Source organism: Rhinoraja longicauda, chromosome 18, assembly GCF_053455715.1.
Source record: "Rhinoraja longicauda isolate Sanriku21f chromosome 18, sRhiLon1.1, whole genome shotgun sequence".
Classification (NCBI taxonomy): domain Eukaryota; kingdom Metazoa; phylum Chordata; class Chondrichthyes; order Rajiformes; family Arhynchobatidae; genus Rhinoraja; species Rhinoraja longicauda.
In genome coordinates, this window is record NC_135970.1 from 32,984,385 (window position 1) to 32,997,575 (window position 13,191).

A 13,191-nucleotide genomic window follows, 5' to 3' on the forward strand; every position below is an offset into this window, starting at 1 on the left:
GAAACATGAAATTAAAGTGAGAGTGAAATGGCTTGGGGGATGTGCAAAGATTGTGGGGGTGGGGGGGGTAGAGGGGAGGGGTGGGGGGGGTGGTCAGTCTACCCCACGACAGAAGGGTGAGGAGTTGTACAGTTTGACAGCCATGAGGAAGAAGGATCTCCTGTGGCGTTCTGTGCTGCATCTTGGTGGAACCAGTCTGTTGCTGAAGATGCTCCTCAGGTTGAGGTGGTCGTGGAGTTAGGAGGCGATTGTGGTAATTTGTACAAAATGGGAATAAAGAATATTGCTTGAGAGATGCTGTCTGACCCACTGAGTTACTCCAGCTTTTTGTGTCTATCTTTGCTTGAGAGTAAATTATTTGAATGAGATAAAGTAAGGTGTTTTGGAATGTAATTGTTCTGCATGTAATTGTTGGAATGTAAAAGGTTCTGCATTTTCCATGAATCAGTTTACAAAGGTGAAATTTAGGACAGATTTTAGGAAACTTTAAGCAACAGGTAGATTGGACTTCTAGGTAAAGCATCAATGCTTTTATTTTTAAATTCTCTACCTTTTAAGAAAGACACAAAGTGCTGGAGTAACTCAGCAGGTCAGGCAACATCTCTGGAGGTGAGGGGAGGTCTTGATAAGCAGATTGTTGGGCAAAGGCCAGGGATGACAAGAAGCCAAAGAAGATTAAGGGCGGCACAGTGGCGCAGCGGTAGAGTTGCTACCTTACAGTGCTTGCAACACCATAGACACGGGTTCAATCCTGACTAAGGGGCTGTCTGTACGGTGTTTGTACGTTCTCCCCGTGACCCGCGTGAGATTTCTCCGAGATCTTCGGTTTCCTCCCACATTCCAAAGACATACAGCTTTGTAGGTTAATTCGCTTGATATAAATGTAAATTGTCCCTAGTTTTTTATTGGGTGGTGTTAATGTGTGGGGATCGTTGGTAGGTGCGGACTCGGTGGGCTGAAGGGCCTGTTTCTGCGCTGTATCTCTAAACTAAACTAAACCAAGTTGCGAATGGTGAAACTCAAAGGTAGAAAAGCTAGGGATAGTGTGGCTGGTGGAAAGGATAGAGGGGGACGGGGAGAGGTAGAGGGAGGGAGCAGAGAAAAAACAGTGCTGGGTTAGCCAAGACTCAGGGGATGGGGGGGGGGGGGGGGGGAGGAAGAAAGAAAGAAAGAAAGGAGGTGGTCTTGGGGGAGAAATGGGAGCAGGAAGAAACATAGAAACATAGAAAAATACATGCAGGAGTAGGCCATTCAGCCCTTCGAGCCAGCTCCGCCATTCAATATGATCATGGCTGATCATCTAAAATCAGTACCCCGTTCCTGCTTTTTCCCCATATGCCTTGATTACCTTAGCCCTAAGAGCAAAATCTAACTCTCTCTTGAAGGTTCAAGAGCATATTCATCAACACAGAGAATCTCCTCAACCTTCTGAGGAAGTGGAGCTTTCTTTATGATTGCGACAATGTGCTGGGTCCAGCCCCACGACCCTACAAGGTGCTGATGTGGGTCAGTCACCTAAAATTGGAAAATTCAATGTTCAACCATTCAACTCAATCTCCACTGCCTCACTTTTCTAGTTTGCTGGACACTTTACCATTGAACTATTAATAACACTGAGATTAAATCCAGCCAGCAAGATTATTGTGAACCTTTGGCTCTGCTGATTTCTCAGTCTTTACAAAATCACTGTGCTGAACTTTGCTACATCTTTAGTGGCAGCTCAAATGTTAAATGCAAGGTACAAATAATGTGAGATTCACAGCGGTAGAAATTAAGAATGAATTTTCCCAGTGGAGATTTGAGTCTGATGTTTTATTTTAAATAATATACAATGTAAAGGCCAGAGGAAATGAGCACTGTACCATGGGTCTGAGCCAATTTTAGCTTCAGTAAATCTTTTCTGACGGGTTTCCTTTCATTTCTTCACTGTCTCAAATAAATTTGTTCTTAAACAATATTTTCAGCTGATCACTTTATTGCAAATACTGCAGAATCTTGAATGCAACTTACCTGTACATTCACTTTGTGATGGATTTGGACTCTGTAAATTCTGCAGCAACCTCTGTCACACTCTGTACTGTTGACGGGTAAACACTGAATTGTTCTGGCATTTGCTATGTGCGTTCCACGCATTCACCACCAAGGCAACTGGCGACGAGCCTTGCCAGGCTTCTGGTTCCTCCAAACAAATTAAATGCTCAGCCAATGCTTTGAAAAGAACATCTGAGGGATTAAAATAAAAGACATTACTGGTTACGCCACTGCTCAAACAGTGCAGAAGGAAGGAGAACTAAGATTTTTTTTAAAGGATAAGTAGGAGGAGGTGTCTGAGAGCTGTCGACTGGCCTCAAGAAGGGTCTCGACCCGAGACGTCACCCATTCCTTCCCTCCTGAGATGCTGCCTGTCTTGCTGAGTTACTCCAGCTTTTTGTGTCTATCTTCGTAGCAGAAGGAAAACAGCTGACAAGGAATCGCACCTACACCCTAGGCAGTAGACTTTAGAGATACAGCCCGGAAACAGGCCCAACTCTATCCTATTCTCAATTGGAAATGGAAAAATCATTTTGTTCCAACATAATTTCCAATGGTCAAACTGAGTCGTTCAAGGAAGGTAGACTGTGAGCGAATAAAGATGCATATTGAATAGAAAGAAATGAAAGATACAGCGTGGAACCTGGCCCTTCGGCCCACACCAGTCATCGATCGCCCGTTCACACTAGTTCTATGTTGTCTCACTTTCTCATCCGCTCCCTACACACTAGCAGTTTCTTCCCCGCTGTTATCACGCTAGACCAACCTGCCTGCTTTTGGCCCATATCCCTCTAAACCTTTCCTATCCATGTACCTTTCCCAGTGTCTTTTAAATGTAGTTACAGGACCTCGACTATTTTCTCTGGCAGCTTGTTTCATATACCCACCACCCTCATTGCTGGTTAGTTCCCTTTTGTGATTTGGGGCAAGTTACTTAGCAATTGGTGTTTTGTGGTTGGATGAAGTGAATACAAGCACACCAACGCCACTACTTCTTTAGAAGGCTTAGGAAGTTCAACAACAACTCCGTCCCCTACAACTCTCACCAACTTCTACAGATGCACCATAGAAAGCATTTTATCGGGATGCTTCACAGCTTGGTTTGGGAACAGCTCCACCCAAGACCACAAGAAATTGTAGTGAATGGTGGACGCAGCCCAGACCATCACACAAACCAACCTCCCTTCCATTGACTCCATCCCTACCTCACGCTGCCTCGGCAAGGCCAGCAGCATAATCAAGGATGAGTCGCACCCTGGCCACTCCCTCTTCTCCCCTTTCCCATTGAGCAAAAGTGGGTGAAAACGCACACCTCCAGATTCAGGGACAGTTTCTTCCCCGCTGTTATCAGGCAACTAAATCATCCTACCACAACCAGAGAGCAGTGCTGAACTACAATCTGCCTCATTGGTGACCCTCGGACTATCCTTGATCAGACTTTGCTGGCTTTACCTTGCACTAAACGTTATTCCCTTATCATGTATCTATAAAGTGGAAATGGCTTGATTGTAATCATGTATTGTCTTTCTGCTGGCTGGTTAGCACGCAACAAAGGCTTTTCACTGTACCTCGGTACATGTGACAATAAACTAAACTGAACTGAAACTGAATACAAGCTCACTGAGAACACATGGGCAAGTTGGGCCGAATGGCCTGTTCTGGAGTAACTCAGCAGATCAGGCAACATCTCTGGAGAACATGGATCGGTGACGTTTTGGGTTGGGACCTCTCTTCAGACTGATTGTAGTCTGGGGGAGAAGACCGGAAGAGAGGTGGGGATGGGACAAAGCCAGGCGAGTGATAGGTGGATACAGGTGAGTGGGAATTTGTTTGACAGGTGGGTGGACAAAGGCCAGAAATGAAAAGACAAAAGGTTGTGAGAGAAGGAGTGGAGAGGTGTGCAATGTGAAGCCAGAGGATGGAAGGGGACGGGGGAAGGGGAAAAGGCATCGGGATTGTGGTGAAATGTTTGTGCATCCTAATGGAGCACAAGGAAGGGAAAGAAGACAAGGGAGGGTATGGGAGGGGGTAGTTTATTGGTTAGTTACCAAAAGCTGGAGCGCAGATTGTAACTGCCGTTTCCACCACCAGATGGCACAATATGGCTTTGCTACTGACCTTGGAGCAATGACCAATGAAGACCAATGCCTTCTTCAATTATCTCCACATTTTCTTTTATGAAGTGGATTATAAAACTAATGGGGAATCTTTCATTTATAAATCTAATGAATAATTGTTTTGCTTATGAGGCAAATTATCAGCAAGATAAACATAGCACAAAAAGTAAGGAAATTTGTGTTTGGTAAATTATTTCTTTGTTGTAACAATGCTTCTTGGCAATAAATCCTATACCGTTGGAAAGCCTGTTTATTTCCCTTTTAAATGGTGCCACATTTGTAAGGAACATGCATTTGTGGGATGAGCAGCAGAGCTGAGTATATGGGTTGCGCCCATGAAAAATTTGCTAAATCTTCTCTGCCAATGCCAAACAGCTTATTCTGCTGTTGCTATTGACTCTTGTTTTGAGCTTCTGGTACCCCCAGGTGCTGACAATCAGGTGCCTGATTGACACCTGATTGGCAGCATCTGTGAGCATGGGCCCTGCTACAGTGGTCAGTAGGTGTCTGCTCCAAGAATCGGCATGCCACGTTTGACTGATCTGGATAGGGCCCGTGCGATAGGGCAACTTCAAGCTGGTGTTCCGCAAAACCAAGTTGCGGCATTATTTGGAGTGAGCCCTAGTACCATCTCCAAAGTGAAGGCCAAGTTCCATATAACGGGGGATGTCAGAGACAGGCCGCGAAGTGGGCGTCCCAAGAAGACGACACCTGAAGAAGACCGTTTCCTAACCCTGTCAGCACTTAGGAACCGTAGGCTGTCTTCTACAGATTTGCAGTCAAGGTTTGCAGGACGATATGGCCGACGGCTCTCTGCCCAGACAATTCGGAACAGACTGCACGCAGCCAATCTCCGGTCTCATAGGGCTGCCAGGAGGCCTGCCATGACTGCCCTTCACCATCAGGCCCGTTTGCGCTGGTGTCGGCAACACGTGCACTGGAACCTGAACATGTGGAGGAACGTTATGTTCAGCGATGAGTCCAGATTCTGCCTACGGCAGTTGGATCATAGGGTCAAAGTGTGGAGAAGACGCGGAGAACGCTATGCTGATTGCTGCACCGATAGAGTAACATCTTTTGGTGGAGGCAGTGTGATGGTGTGGGGCGGCATCTCCCTCACTGGAAAAACGAGGCTTGTCATCATTGGAGGCAATCTCAATGCAGAGAGATATCGAGATGAGATTCTGCAACCAGTGGCAATCCCATATCTCCACAGTCTGGGACCGAACTCTATCCTCCAAGATGACAATGGTCGCCCCCACAGAGCAGGGTTTCTCAGAGACTACCTCCAGAATTTGGGAGTGGAGAGGATGGAATGGCCTGCCAGCAGTCCTGACCTCAACCCCATTGAACACTTGTGGGATCAGCTTGGGCGTGCTGTTCGTGCCAGAGTGACCAACACAACCACGTTGGCTAACTTGCGACAAATGCTGGTTGAAGAATGGGATGCCATCCCACAACAGTGTGTGACCAGGCTGGTGACCAGCATGAGGAGGAGGTGCCAGGCTGTTGTGGCTGTGTATGGTTCTTCCACACGCTACTGAGGCTCCTGTTTATTAAATTAATAAATTGTTAAATTGCCAATATGTCTTGTTTCTTCAGACTTCAATCATCCAATCCACCAAACAACATCGAACAAGAGTCAATGGCAGAATAAGCTGTTTGGCATTGGCAGAGAAGATTTGGCAGATTTTTCATGGGCGCAACCCACATACTCAGCTCTGCTGCTCATCCCACAAATGCATGTTCCTTACAAATGTGGCACCATTTAAAAGGGAAATAAACAGGCTTTCCAATGGTATAAGATTTATTGCCAAGAAGCATTGTTACAACAAAGAAATAATCTACCAAACACAAATTTCCTTACTTTTTGTGCTATGTTTTTTAGATTGTCGTACTGTATCATTCCATTGAGAACTTATTGCAGTAAAGTGCAGGTGGAGGAGCTGCTGCCTCACGGCGCCAGAGACCCGGGTGTGATCCCAACCTCGGATGCAGCCTGTGTGGAGTTTGCATGTTCGCCGTGTGACAGTAAGTTTCCTCCGGGTGCTCTGGTTTCCTCCCACATCCCAAAGACGTGCAGGTTTGTAGGCTAATTGGCCCTCTGTAAATTGCCCTCAGTGTGTAAGGAGTGGATGAGAAAGTGGGATAACATAGAACGAGTGTGAACAGGTGATTGATGGTCTGTGTGGGCTTGGTGGGCCAAAGGGTCTGTTTCCATGCTGTGTCGCGAAACTGAACTAAAGGAGGAACAGTTTCAATGGTGGAGGAGAACTTGGCTCGTCACAACGTATATTTAACTGTAATAATTGAAAGACTTTTGATATTCTTTGATATTGGAACATGTTTAAAATATGCAATTCACATTGATCCTAATAAATGTTTTTCTAATTTTGCATCTAAAATTTTATATTAAATTTTGCTTTGATCCTCAAAAAATGTAAATACCAGGAAAGTGAGGTGTGTGCTTTTGTTAATACTCCTTTATTGATCCTGCAAATTAAAAATGTCATTTCATCCTATACCAGAAGGTGGTGGGTGTATGGAACGAGCTGCCAGAGGGGTTAGTTCAGGCAGGTGTTATAGCAACATTTAAAATACACTTGGACAGGTTCATGGATAGGAAAGGTTTAGAGGGTTATGGGCCAAATGTGGCAAATGGGAAGAGTGTAGTCTTTAGTTGTGTCATCAGTTATCCTCTCTGTTATCAGGCTTCTGAACGGTCCTTCGATTCACCTGTACCTCATTGGACATTGGACTTTGTCTCTGGAACTGATGCGCTACAATGCTGAGAACTATATTCTGCACTCGGTATCTTCTCCTTTGCTCTACCTTTTGTGCTTGAGTCTGACTTGGTTATGTTCATGTACAGTATTATCTGATCTGTTTGGATAGTAGACAGAACAAAGCTTTTTACACTACCCCGGCACACGTGACAATAATAAACCTAAACCAATATTATGCCCCAGTTTCTCCCCCAATGTTTAGTTTGATTTGTGTAGGAAGAAAATGCAGATATGTCGGAAGGAACAGCAGGTGCTGGTTTAAACTGAAAATAGATACAAAAAGGTGGAGTAACTCAGCGGGACAGGCAGCATCTCTGGAGAGGAATGGGTGACGTTTCAGGTCGAGACCCTTCTTCAGACCTTGTTTCAGGTTGAGATCCTTCTTCAGTGGAAGGGTCTCGACCCAAAACATCACCCATTCCTTCTCTCCAGTGATGCTGCCAGTCCCACTGAGTTACTCCAGCATTTTGTGTCTTTTAGTGTGATTTCATGTTTTTTGTTGTAAATATAATTCCTACTTTCTCATGGGTAGTTTTGTTGTTAGTGTTGGCATTGTTCTGCAACACTCACAACACTAGTTACAATCAATGTAACTGGCGAAAATGTAGAAACACATTAATGAAATTTAAACTGATGGAACCACAGAGTGCTGGAGTAACTCAGTGGGGCAGGCAACATCAGTCGAGAGAATGGACAGGTGACGTCTTGAGTCGGGACCCTTCAAATTGATGGGTTATTTTTGCTGTATCAAAATTGATGGATTCGTTTTGTTTCTAACAAAGCATTAAGCGTCATAAAGTGCCAAAAGCATTGCACAAGATGAATCAGTGTCTTTGTTTAGTATCATGATTCATGTATGGAGGTGAATCTAATACGTAGCTATATTAGTGTTTGTTAGTTGTAATTTTTCTTTTATCAATTGGTTTTGATAAATTGATTCAGATTTGCTCTGTTTATCCTTCTATTTAATGAGGAGTTACTTCCACCTAAACCATTAATCCATAAACACAGACAGCTGTCTAGGTTTAAAGATGTCAACAAGCAGGGTGGCACGGTGGCGCAGCGGTAGAGTTGCTGCCTCACAGCGCCAGAGACCCGGGTTCGATCCCGACTATGGGATGCTGTCTGTATGGAGTTTGTACGTTTGCCCTGTGACCGCGTGGGTATTCTCCAGGTGCTCCGGTTTCCTCCCACACTCCAAAGATCTACAGGTTTGTAGGTTAATTGGCTTCGGTAAAAATTGTAAATTGTCCCTCGTGTGCAGGATAGTGCTGGTGTACTTGGATCGCTGGTCAGTATCTCTAAACTAAAAAACTAAGAGAATTTAAGTTCCTCAGTTAGTGTGGCATGATCTGAACTTGTGTCTCTGGATCAGTCATTGAGATCCCCTGGCAAAAGTCCAGTAACCCAGGCATTGTGATCGGCCTAGATAGACACAAAATGCTGGAGTATCACTGAAGAGAAGGAATGGGTGACGTTTCGGGTCTTCGGAAGAAGGGTCTAGACCCAAACCATCACCCATCCCTTCTCTCCAGAGATGCTGCCTGTCCCGCTGTGTTGCTCCAGCATTTTGTGTCTACCTTCTGTTTAAACCAACATCTGCAGGTCCTTCCTGCACATTGTGATCGACCTTCTGGTTGAGTTGCTCGTGTACATCTGGATAAATCTTTTGTTTATTTATTTATTTTTATGTTTTATTTACTCTGTAAAGCGTCTTTGAGTTTCCAGAAAAGCGCTATATAAATTAAATGTATTATTATTATAACATATAACATATAACAACTACAGCATGGAAACAGGCCTGTCCGGCCCTACCAGTCCACGCCGACCATTCTCCCTGACCTAGTCTCATCTACCTGCACTCAGACCATAACCCTCCAATCCCCTCCTATCCATATACCTATCCAATTTACTCTTAAATAATAAAATCGAGCCAGCCTCCACCAGAAGCCCATTCCATACAGCCACAACCCTCTGAGTAAAGAAGTTCCCCCTCATGTTACCCCTAAACCTTTGTCCCTCAATTCTGAAGCTATGTCCCCTTGTTGGAATCTTCCCCACTCTCAAAGGGAAAAGCCTACCCACGTCAACTCTGTCCGTCCCTCTCAAAATTTTAAAAACCTCTATCAAGTCCCCCCTCAACCTTCTACGCTCCAAAGAATAAAGACCCAACCTGTTCAACCTCTCTCTGTAGCCTAAGTGCTGAAACCCAGGCAACATTCTAGTAAATCTCCTCTGTACCCTCTCCATTTTGTCGACATCCTTCCTATAATTTGGCGACCAGAACTGCACACCATACTCCAGATTTGGCCTCACCAATGCCCTGTACAATTTCAACATTACATCCCAACTTCTATACTCGATGCTCTGATTTATAAAGGCAAGCATACCAAACGCCTTCTTCACCACCCTATCCACATGAGATTCCACCTTCAGGGAACAATGCACAGTTATTCCCAGATCCCTCTGTTCCACTGCATTCCTCAATTCCCTACCATTTACCCTGTACGTCCTATTTTGATTTGTCCTACCAAAATGCAGCACCTCACACTTATCAGCATTAAACTCCATCTGCCATCTTTCAGCCCACCCTTCCAAAAGGCCCAAGTCTCTCTGTAGACTTTGAAAATCTACCTCACTATCAACTACTCCACCTATCTTAGTATCATCTGCATATTTACTAATCCAATTTGCCACACCATCATCCAGATCATTAATGTAAATGACAAACAACAGTGGACCCAACACAGATCCTTGGGGCACTCCACTAGACACTGGCCTCCAACCTGACATACAATTGTCAACCGTTACCCTCTGGTATCTCCCATTCAGCCATTGTTGAATCCATCTTGCAACCTCACTATTAATACCCAACGATTTAACCTTCTTAATCAACCTTCCATGTGGAACCTTGTCAAATGCCTTACTGAAGTCCATATAGACAACATCCACAGCCTTGCCCTTATCAATTTCCCTGGTAACCTCTTCAAAAAATTCAAGAAGATTAGTCAAACATGACCTTCCAGGCACAAAGAACGAAGAAACGGCAGCTCTGTCTGAGTGCTGCAACTCATTGGCTATTTTTATTATTCCATTTGTGTTTGTCTTCCAAAATAATATGTGTAATTTGTCTAACCACCTTATAAAAAGCAAAGTCCTCTCCTTTATGGACCCTAAATCTGTCTTTGATTTTCTTTTAAATCTGGAATGTAATTAAAAAAAGAACTTAATTATTAAATCTTTAGTGTCAGTGAAAAGTGATTCCATTAAAATTACTGATCATTACTCTATCAGTGCCTCCTAATCATCCAATATTTTGGACTCTGGAACTCAATTAGTGGTGGAATTGACAACTTATCTCACTTCGTGATGCAAGCTGCGAGGGATAAAGGTATTTTTCTAAGTTTAGGAATTATAACATGTAAATGATCTGATGAGTGAAAAGAAACATGAGACGATAAAAAAAAGTTGCCAGAGAGAGGCCACACACAAACTGGAGAAAGGTCGCCTCATATTCCGCTTGGGTAGCTTACAACCCAATGTCATGAACATTGAATTCTCCAATTTTAGGTTACAATCCATCCTCTTACTTCCCCCCCTCCCCCCATTCCCCACCTGAATGGCTACCCATTGCCCACCCACCCTCCTCCCCCTCCTAGCCCACCCACTTCCACCCATATCCCTTCCTCTGACCACATTTAATGCCTCTTCTCTTCTCATCTCAGCCTCTGGTCCTCTTTTCATCTCTGGCCTTTGTCCACCCATCTGCCAATCACCCCCCCTCGCCCCCCTTACCTTTAGTTTAATTCGGAGATACAGTACGGAAACAGGCACTTCGGCCCACCGGGTCCCCGCCGACCAGCGATCCCCGCACACTACTAGGGCCCATTTACAGCTTTTATCAAAGACAATTGACCTACAAACTCGTATGTATTTGGTGTATCCCATACAATAGGAAGAGTTTACAATCTTTACCAAAGCCAATTAACCTACCAACTGGAACACTGGAGAAACCCCACCCGGTCACGGGGAGAACGTGCAAACTCCTTGCAGACAGCACCCGTAGTCAGGATTGATCCCGGGTCTCTGATGCCGTAAGCAACTCTACTGCGGCACCACCCATCTGTATCCACCTATCACTTGCCAGGCTATGTCCCACCCCCACCTCTCCATCATCTTTCTCCCCCCCACTATAATCAGTATGAAGGGTCCAGTCGTGAAACGTCACCTGTCCGTTTTCTCCAGAGATGCTGCCTGACCCACTGAGTTACTCCAGCACTCTGTGAATCGTCACCTATCCATGTTCTCCACAGATGCTGCCTGACCCGCTGCGTTACTCCAGCACTTTGTATCTTTTTTGGTAAACTAGCATCTGCGATTTCTCGTGTCTACATTAAAAAGTTTGTTACCTGCCATTTTCTTTTCCAAGGGAGTCGGGGCACATTTTCCAGCTTCTCCCCTTGCAACAGAAGATCTTCTCAGATGGAGCAAGCTCTGAGATGGGAGAGGGAACGGGGCTGGGTTGTGGTGTGTGCGCCGGTTTACCGGCAATTCAGGACTATTTTCGGTAGCAGGTTGTGTTTGATCTTCCCATGCAAAGCACACCAGAGACTTGACTTTGGTAAGAGGCATGTTTAGTATAGTTTTAGTTTAGAGATACAGCGCGGACCAGCGATCCCTGCAGATTAACATTATCCTACACACACTAGGGAGAATTGTTACATTTGCCAAGCCAATTTACCTACATACTTGTACATCTTTGGTTGGAGTGTGGGAGGAAACTGAAGATCTCGGGAGAAAACCCAAGCAGGTCACGGGGAGAATGTACAAACACTCTAGAGACGGCACCCGTAGTCGGGATCGAACCCGGGTCTCCGGCGCTGTAAGCGCTGTAAGACAGCAACTCTACCGCTGCGCCACGTGTTCAGGAGGTAGTGCAATGGGAGGTGTTCCTTGGAGTTTCTGCAAAGTCCACCTCCTATCGCACTACTCTCCGATTTTCAAAGTCTAGTTGAGGTTCTGCTCGCCGAATAATTTGGCAAGTGGGGAGCTCAAAGTGTCAAAGTTTCTTTAGCCAGAGAGGGTGTTGAATCTGTGGAACTCGTTGCCACAGACGGCTGTGGAGGCCAAGTCAGTGGATATTTTTAAGGCAGAGCGTAGACAAATTCTTGATTAGAATGGTGTCGAGGGTTATGGGGAGAAGGCATGAAAATGGGATTATGAGGCAGATATCAGCCATGGTTGAATGGCGGAGCGGAGTTGATGGGCCGAATGGCCTAATTCTACTATAACGTGTGAACTCGCGAAAGTGTCTGCGTTTGACTGCAGAGTGAAAGCGGGGATGGATCCAAATATGACCCAGTAAATTTGCCCTTCTCTCCCAATTCGCCCGACTCTCCTCCAGTCCCCTCCACCAGGGGAATAGATAGAGTGAATGTACAAAGTCTACTAGCCAGAGTAGGGGAATGAAGAACCAGAGGACATCGGTTGAAGGTGAGAGTGATCTCATATGAAGCCAAGGGGCAAATCATTCGCACAGTGTATGGAACGAACTGCCAGAGGGGGTAGTTGAGGCAGGTAATTGCCTTCCCTATCCATGTACCTGCCCAACTGTATTTTCTATACTGTTATATAATGGATATGCATATAATATACATAGATATGCATAATATACACGGCTATGCATTTGATAAACATGGATAGTACAGGTTTAGAGGGATTTGTTTAAGGCAGAGATAGATTTTTGATTAGTACGGGTGTCAGAGGTTATGGGGAGAAGGCAGGAGAATGGGGTTAGGAGGGAGAGATGGCGCGGTAGACTTGATGGGCCGAATGGCCTAATTCTGCTCCTATCACTTATGACCTCCGATGTTAAACAAAAGCAAGCGACAGGTTTTAAAAGCTTATGATATGGGCCAAACGCAGGCTGGTGGGACTAGTGTAGATGGGGCATCTTGGTCGGCACGGGCAAGTTGGGCCGAAGGGCCTATTTCCACGCCGTCCGACCCCGTGACCCCACACGTGGCCGTTGTTGTTGTCAACAAAGACAAGGGATGGTTCATGTTTATTTTCAAGACGTCCACACGTTTATTACCAATACACAATAGAGGCAATATGTATAACATATTCAGCTAGTGAAGTTCAGATGACTGACCCCCCTCCCCCACCCCCCCCCCTCGTCCGCGTGGTCTGCCGGCTTTAGTTGCATGAATGGATGCTGGATGAGATCTGTACCCCCCCCCCCCACCTCCCCCCTC